Source organism: Otolemur garnettii, unplaced genomic scaffold (genome assembly GCF_000181295.1).
Source record: "Otolemur garnettii isolate 467f Iridium unplaced genomic scaffold, OtoGar3 scaffold00011, whole genome shotgun sequence".
NCBI classification, from domain to species: domain Eukaryota; kingdom Metazoa; phylum Chordata; class Mammalia; order Primates; family Galagidae; genus Otolemur; species Otolemur garnettii.
Window position 1 is genome coordinate 30,630,699 of NW_003852406.1, and position 7,014 is coordinate 30,637,712.

General features: G+C 38.4%; 2 non-coding genes across 2 annotated transcripts; one reads left to right on the plus strand and one right to left on the minus strand.

The window, feature by feature from the left end:
* The first annotated feature begins 1,762 nt into the window (after positions 1–1,762).
* Positions 1,763–1,835, plus strand: TRNAK-CUU. Its single transcript has one exon. It is a non-coding gene; the product is annotated as a tRNA-Lys (tRNA).
* A 4,685-nt stretch (positions 1,836–6,520) lies between these two features.
* On the minus strand, positions 6,521–6,628 carry LOC111723491. Its single transcript, XR_002772018.1, has one exon. It is a non-coding gene; the product is annotated as a U6 spliceosomal RNA (small nuclear RNA).
* Between the last annotated feature and the right edge of the window lie 386 nt (positions 6,629–7,014).

The following is a 7,014-nucleotide window of genomic DNA, read 5'->3' on the forward strand; positions in this document are numbered from 1 at the left end:
TGACAGACTATTTTTCTATTTTTAGTAGAAAGGGGGGATCTCACTCTTGCTCAGGCTGGTCTTGAACTGCTGAGCTCAAGTTGTCAACTGGCCTCAGCCTCCCAGATGCAGGTGGGCTTACTGGAATGAGCCACGGTACCTGGCCTCTTTTTTTTTTTTTAATTTTTGGAGATGGGGGTCCCACTTTCTTTCCCAGGCTAGAGTACAGTGGTGCAATCACAGCTCACTGCAACCTTGAACTCTTGAGCTCAAGTGACCAAGTGACCCTCCTGACTCAGCCTCTGGAGGGAGTAGGGGGGACTATGGGCACCTGCCACAAAGCTTGGCTTTTTGTAGAGACTGGGTCTCACAATATTGTCCAGGCTGGTCTTGAACTCTTGGCCTCAAGAAATCCTCTTGCCTTGGCCTTCCAAATTGCTGGTATCACAGACCTAAACCACAGCTCCTGGATCCTTGAGTCTCTTTTAATTTTGCAAAAGTCATTTTTAAAAAATATGATACTTGTTGAAAGTACTAGACCAGTTATCCTGCTGAGTTTCCTACCTTCCGGTTTTGTGTTATTGCGTCCTTGTGCTGTCATTCATCTTGTTCCTCTGTCTCCTTTATCTCCTGTAAACTAGAATTAATATCTAAACTCTGATGGAGCCAAGTAAAACAATTTTTGGGCTAGAATAAATATTACTGCTGATTTTGTATTGTATCACCACGGGAGACCCACTGTATTGTGTAGGATTAGGAAACCACTAATAAAACTCAGATTAATTTCTGGATTAGGGTGGTGACAACTGGATCCCTCATTATGGAGTTAGATCGTCCCCCTTGCAGCTAGTAACCAGTGTGGTGTTACTTTGATCTTGTGAATATCCATTCTTTACCACCTGTTTATGTAGTGATTTAACCACACTTGATAATCTTTGTTTAAAAAGGGTTGCCAGAAATTACTTTTGCTAATCATATATATATATACATATATATATATTCTTAAGAAGTAGAGCTTCCTCCATCAACTGGGACTATTCGGCTGCAATGAAATAGTCTCTACGGGTAAAGCAGAATAAATGTTTAATTTTTTTTTTCATTAATGTGGAGAGGCTTAGAATAATGGTTCCTTTCCACATTGAGGTTCTATGGATAAATGTTTTCACTTTTTAGTTTTGTGTGTGAGCAACCTCTGTGTGGTTTTTCAATTAATTGCTGAAATGGCTTTAGCTTTTTAATCCTTTTGTGAACAATATGGCATTTTTCGTGCCCAAGAAAGATCCCTGAGATCTCAAAGGCACACGGAGAGGGAGAGCCCAGCCGGCTCTGCCGCTGTGAGTTCGGTCCGGAGCTAGGAGACCGTCCGAAGGGCGTGCAGACCCCTTCTCCCTCGCCGGCTGCATATCTCGCCACGCAGGTGCACAGAACTGTCTCTGCCGGCTGCGCCACGGCGCCGGCTCTGCGGGCGGGGTCTGGAAACCCAGAGGCGTCCCCAGACTCGCTCTGTTGTGCGGGTGACAGGGCTGGGACATCGCCCGCCTTGGCCTCCTTTCCTTTAAGGAAACTGGAAGGTGCTGACCACTAGAGGGCTATTTACAAATTTTTATTAAACAACAAAGTTTGTGCGTCCGGGATCAGAAATGAAGTACAATTTTGAAAGTCATGAAAAACCTTGCTAAAAAAGAGTGTAGAAAAGTCATTTCCTGCAAAATATAACTTTTGGAACAAGTTAAAAATAATCATATTCCTTTGAAGAGATCTAGAAAAGCGGTGCCGTGCAACAGCCCGGCTAGCTCAGTCGGTAGAGCATGGGACTCTTAATCCCAGGGTCGTGGGTTCGAGCCCCACGTTGGGCGGTTCTCGTTTAGTTATTTTTTTGCTTTTGCCGTCATTTGACCAATTTCGTTTCTCACCATCGATGTTACTTTCACCTCTTTCAGTTCTTATCAACGATAATAAATGACTTCAACTCGAATTTTCTTACTTTCAAACAATTCAATACCTACAACGACGACTAAGATGGAACTAGTTTTAAAAAAGAAACAATAAAACTAGAAAATTCCATTTTGTAAAATCACAGTTACAAAATGGTGTAGAAAAATGAAGGGCAGCTGAAAGTCAGAGGTTAGGAAATAAGAAGACATGAAAATTAATGACATAGTACAGTTCATAAATATTGCTGATCGTGATCTGTCTCGAAACGTTTGAAATGTTTATTTCTCATTCAACGTGACCCTGTTGAAGATTAGTTTGGAGAGCAGCTCTGTTCTATTTTTAAAACACTGTAAATTGTTTTAGTGATAAGGTAATACAGTAGTTATTGTGAGCAGATTCTTAGGACTTTTTATTTTAAGTCAGTGATTCAAATCGAAAAAATTTTCCTTCAGCCATTTTGAAGTCTCAAAACACAAAACATTCTCTTTTCCTTGATATTTTTTCCTACAAAAAATTGCTTTCTTTGGGCAAAATTTGACAGCTGCAAATTCTTTCTTTGTTTTACATATTTTCAGTCATTCTCAGATTGTCAAGCATTCTCCGCAGTTACCATGTTATTATCTAATTTACAATTCAATTCAAAATACAATTTCTGACCTTGGGAGAAAAACATGAAAAATTTCAGCATCAGAAATGAAGATCTCTAAACACCTCTGTCTTTACAGAGGAATATTTACTTCCCAGGTTATGGGAAATGGGGTGGCATTTTTCCAGAGCAGCACACAGGGTCAAAGAAAAAGCAAACTGGTAAATTGATGAGAGGTCAAAGAAAATATCCTACACCTTGAACTGTGTTACTCTAAATTTCGTATGTTGAAAATCCTAACCCCCAGTACCTCAGAATGTGATCTTATCTGGAAATAGCACCTTTGCAATTTAAGATGAGGTCATACGGAATAAGGTGGGCTCCTAATCCATTATGACTGATAAGGGGAAAGGGAAAATTTGGACAAAGACAAAACACCTAGACACAAACATTTGGACACATGAGAGAATGCCATGTGAAAATGAAGCCAAAAATTGGGATAATACTTTTACAAGTTAAGGAACACCAAAGATTGCCAGCAAACCACAAGAGGTTACAGGAGAACAGATTCTTCTCACAGTCCTCGGAAGGAACCAACCCTATCACCACCTTTATCTGGGATTTCTAGCCTCTCAAACTGTGAAACTACACATTTATGTTTAAGCTATGAAGTTACTATGGCAATCCCAAGAAACTAATACATCAGCATTCTAGTTGGGAGATTATTTTGATTTCAAATTTATTTTGTTATAGTTTATATTAAGTAATTGTCATCCTCTTCATTTTTAAAAAGCCTTTATGAAAAGCAATAATTTGTTTTGCTTCAGTCCCAAATTCAGCTCATGTGAGGAAATTAGGACAACAGAGCCTTCAGAAGTAACATTTTAAAAAGCTAGTCTTAAAAACTATTTTCTTCTTACCGCTGACTGATGATGTATTATGTTAACACATAACTTATTACTACTTGTGCTAAAATAAAAAAAAAACCAAACATATACCAAATCAAACACATTTTATTCTCCCACAGAACTCTATTTGAAGAATGTTTGGTTTAATTAATCTGTAAATTAAACACTTCAAGAAAGTATGCTAGTTCTCTATGGTCCAGTTCCTTGAACAAGTAAATGGTCAGAAAAAGGAAGAGACAGAGACAACTTAATTAAGTGAAATGTGTGGATCTTGTTTGGATCCTAATTTGAAACAATGGTAAAGAAACATACATGAGATAGTCAGGAAATCTGAACATTGATTGGACATTTGAAGATAATAAGGAATTATTTGTTTATTTATTTATTTATTTTGAGACAGAGCCTCAAGCTGTCGCCCTGGGTAGAGTGCGGTGACATCACAGCTCACAGCAACCTCCAACTCCTGGATTTAAGCGATTCTCTTGCCTCAGCCTCCCAAGTAGCTGGGACTACAGGCGTCCACCACAATGCCCTCCTATTTTTTGGTTGCAGCCATCGTTGTTTGGCAGGTCCAGGCTGGATTTGAACCTGCTAGCTCTGGTGTATGTGGCTGCTGCCTTACCAGCTTGAGCTACAGGTGCTTATTTATTTCTTTAGACAGAGTCTAAAGCTGTTGCCCTGGGTAGAGAGCCATGGTGTCATAGCTCTCAGCAACCTCCAACTCTTGGGCTCAAGTGATCCTCTGACCTCAGTTTTTCTATTTTTAGCAGAGATGGGGTCTCACTTTTGCTCAGGCTAGTCTCCTGAGCTTAAGCAATTCACCAGCTTCAGCCTCCCAGAGTTTCAAAAGGGTCCTTATCTTTTAGAGATACTAAATTGTTTATGAATGAAATCAACACAATGTTAGAATTTGTGTGTATATATTTTGGGGGGGGTGAGGAATGAGGGATACAAAGCAAACAAGATTGGCCACATGTTAGTAATTATAGAAGCTGAGTGGCCAATATACCAGAGTTCATTACACTATTCCCTTTACTGTTGTATATGTTCAAAAATTTTCCTAAAATTCAATGCCATTTTATTATCCAAAAACAAAGGCCCCTTTATCTCCTTACCCCAATGATCGAAATAGCATCTCTAGTGAATAGGGCAACAGGATGTTATGTGCCTCCTGATGTAATGCAGTGTGCAGTGGGGAGCATTACCTTTAGAATGCTGTTGTCAAAAACAACTTAGATCTAATCAAGTCTTTAGATCTAAGTGCATTTATAGGAAATACAAGGGACAAATTAAAAAACATGAGTAAACAATCGGACAAATCCAAAATGTCAGACATTCAAAAAGGCTTACACTCTTTAAAAAGCAAATGTCATGAACAAATACTAATACCACTGCTAATAAAGGGTACCTGTGTGGGGCAGACTGTTAAGCCAAGGGCTCCCTCTTGACCATCATGGCAGTCTGGTGAAGCCAAGAAACTCTTTTCTCAGAATGTTTTTAAATGCATTACACAAAAACCACAGGACTATAGGCTCAGTGCCTATAGCACAGTGGTTATGGTGCCAGCCACATACACCGAGGGTGGTGGGTTCAAATCCAGCCCCGGCCAGCTAAACAACTGCAAGGACAACAACAAAAACCCACAGGTTTATAAGGAAAAATAATTACATTGAAATATAGTTGTCAAAATATTTTAAAGTATGATACGGTAACGTGCATGCTCAATTATCGTAAATAATAAGATCTATCAGCAAATCTAATAACTTCAATAGTTTCAAAGTAGTGATGAATGTGAATGATATTTCTGAGATATCTGCAATAACTATAAGGTGCTGTGAAAACATCTGCAGTTTCTATTGGTGACAAAGCCACAGCTAATACTATTGTAGTTTATTACCTTCATTTAGAATGAAAGGAAATGCTAAATTTTAGTTAGAGTTTGGTGAAATAAAAAATATAATTTTTTCTCCATCCAAGTTCATGGATTGAATTTGGAATGGTATCCACAGTGTCCTAGGTTAACAAATTTGGATCTAGATTCAAAAAGACTTAACAATCAAATGTAATATATTGTCATTTAATGGATTCTGTTTTGAAAAACCAAGGACACAACAAGTGAAGAAATTTGAGGTAGTATTATATGATTTTAAGGAATTGTACTTCTTGTGTTGGATGTAATAACGGTATTGTGGTATGTAGGAAAATGCCTTTCTGTTTTGGAAGTACATGCTGTGTTAGATAGGAAGATGCCTTTCTATTTTGGAAAAAACTAGGTATGAAAAGTCACAATGTCTTTATACACACATACACAGTATACAAATAAACGTATATATAAAGCAAATACGGGAAAATATTCACAATCATTTAATCTAGTGATATAAAATGTGTTATTCTTTCTATTTTTCCATATGTTTGAAATTTTTATAATATTTAGAAAGTGACTTTAAAAATATTTTTATTAAGGTATAATGTAGATATGGTAAAGTGCATTACTTGTAAATGTGTATCTTGATGAATTTTAACATATGTAAAACATATAACACCTGTATAACAAGCTCAAGTTAGAGGACATTTTCAGCACCCACATGGTCCCCTAGTTCTCCAGATTATTTACACCATTAATAAAGTACGTACTCTTTCGTGTCTGGCTTCTTTTGTATAACATGAATTCTTGTTATATTAAAACATGTTTTGGAGATTGATAATACCATGACTGGCAAGGAAAAAGAGTCCTTCTCTTAAACTGCTGGTTGAAGCCCATGTGGTGGTGTGTCCTTGAAGTCCCAGCAACTTGGGAGGCCAAGGCAGGAATATCCCTTGGGCCCAGGAGATCAAGGCTGCAGTAGGGTATAATCGTGTCACTATTCCCTTGCCTAGGCAACAGAGAGAGACTTTGCCTCTAAAAAATTAATGAAAAAAAAAATCACTGGTTGAAATGTACATGGGTGAAGGCTTTTAAAAGGCACTTTAAAATACCCACATTTTTTGCAGTTTTCAATGAATATAGTCTTTATTGTGCATCTAAAACAGGCATTACAATTTGCATTGGTTTTACTGGACTTGTTAAAAGTCTGTGATGTTACTTTCCCAGTGAGAAAGAGTGAACACAAATAAAAATATGAGACGCTTTCACAAATTTTTGTGTCATCTTTGTATAGGGGCCATGCTAATCTTCTCTGTATTGTTCCAATCTTAGTACATGTGCTGCCCAGGCAAGCACATGCCCACATTTTTGACTAGAATTGGTTACATTTTAAATCTTGGGTTCTAAAAAAATAAAAGCAATGTGCACATGCCAGGCATGGTGGAATGCACCTATAATCCCAGCTAGTCAGGAGGCCAAGGCAGGAGGATGGCTGCAGCCCAAAGCTCTAGGCTGTAGCGTACTACAATTGTGCCTATGAATAACCATTGTACTTCAGCCTATGCAACATAGAGAGAACCTATCTTTTGGGGGGAGGGGAGGGGAGGGAGAACCTGTCTTAAATAAACAAACAAAAAAAGCAGTATGTACAAAGATTTAGTTCAAAGACACAGGCTTCTGGCTTGGCGCCTGTGGCTCAAGCGGCTAAGGCGCCAGCCACATACACCTAAGGTGGCCGGTTC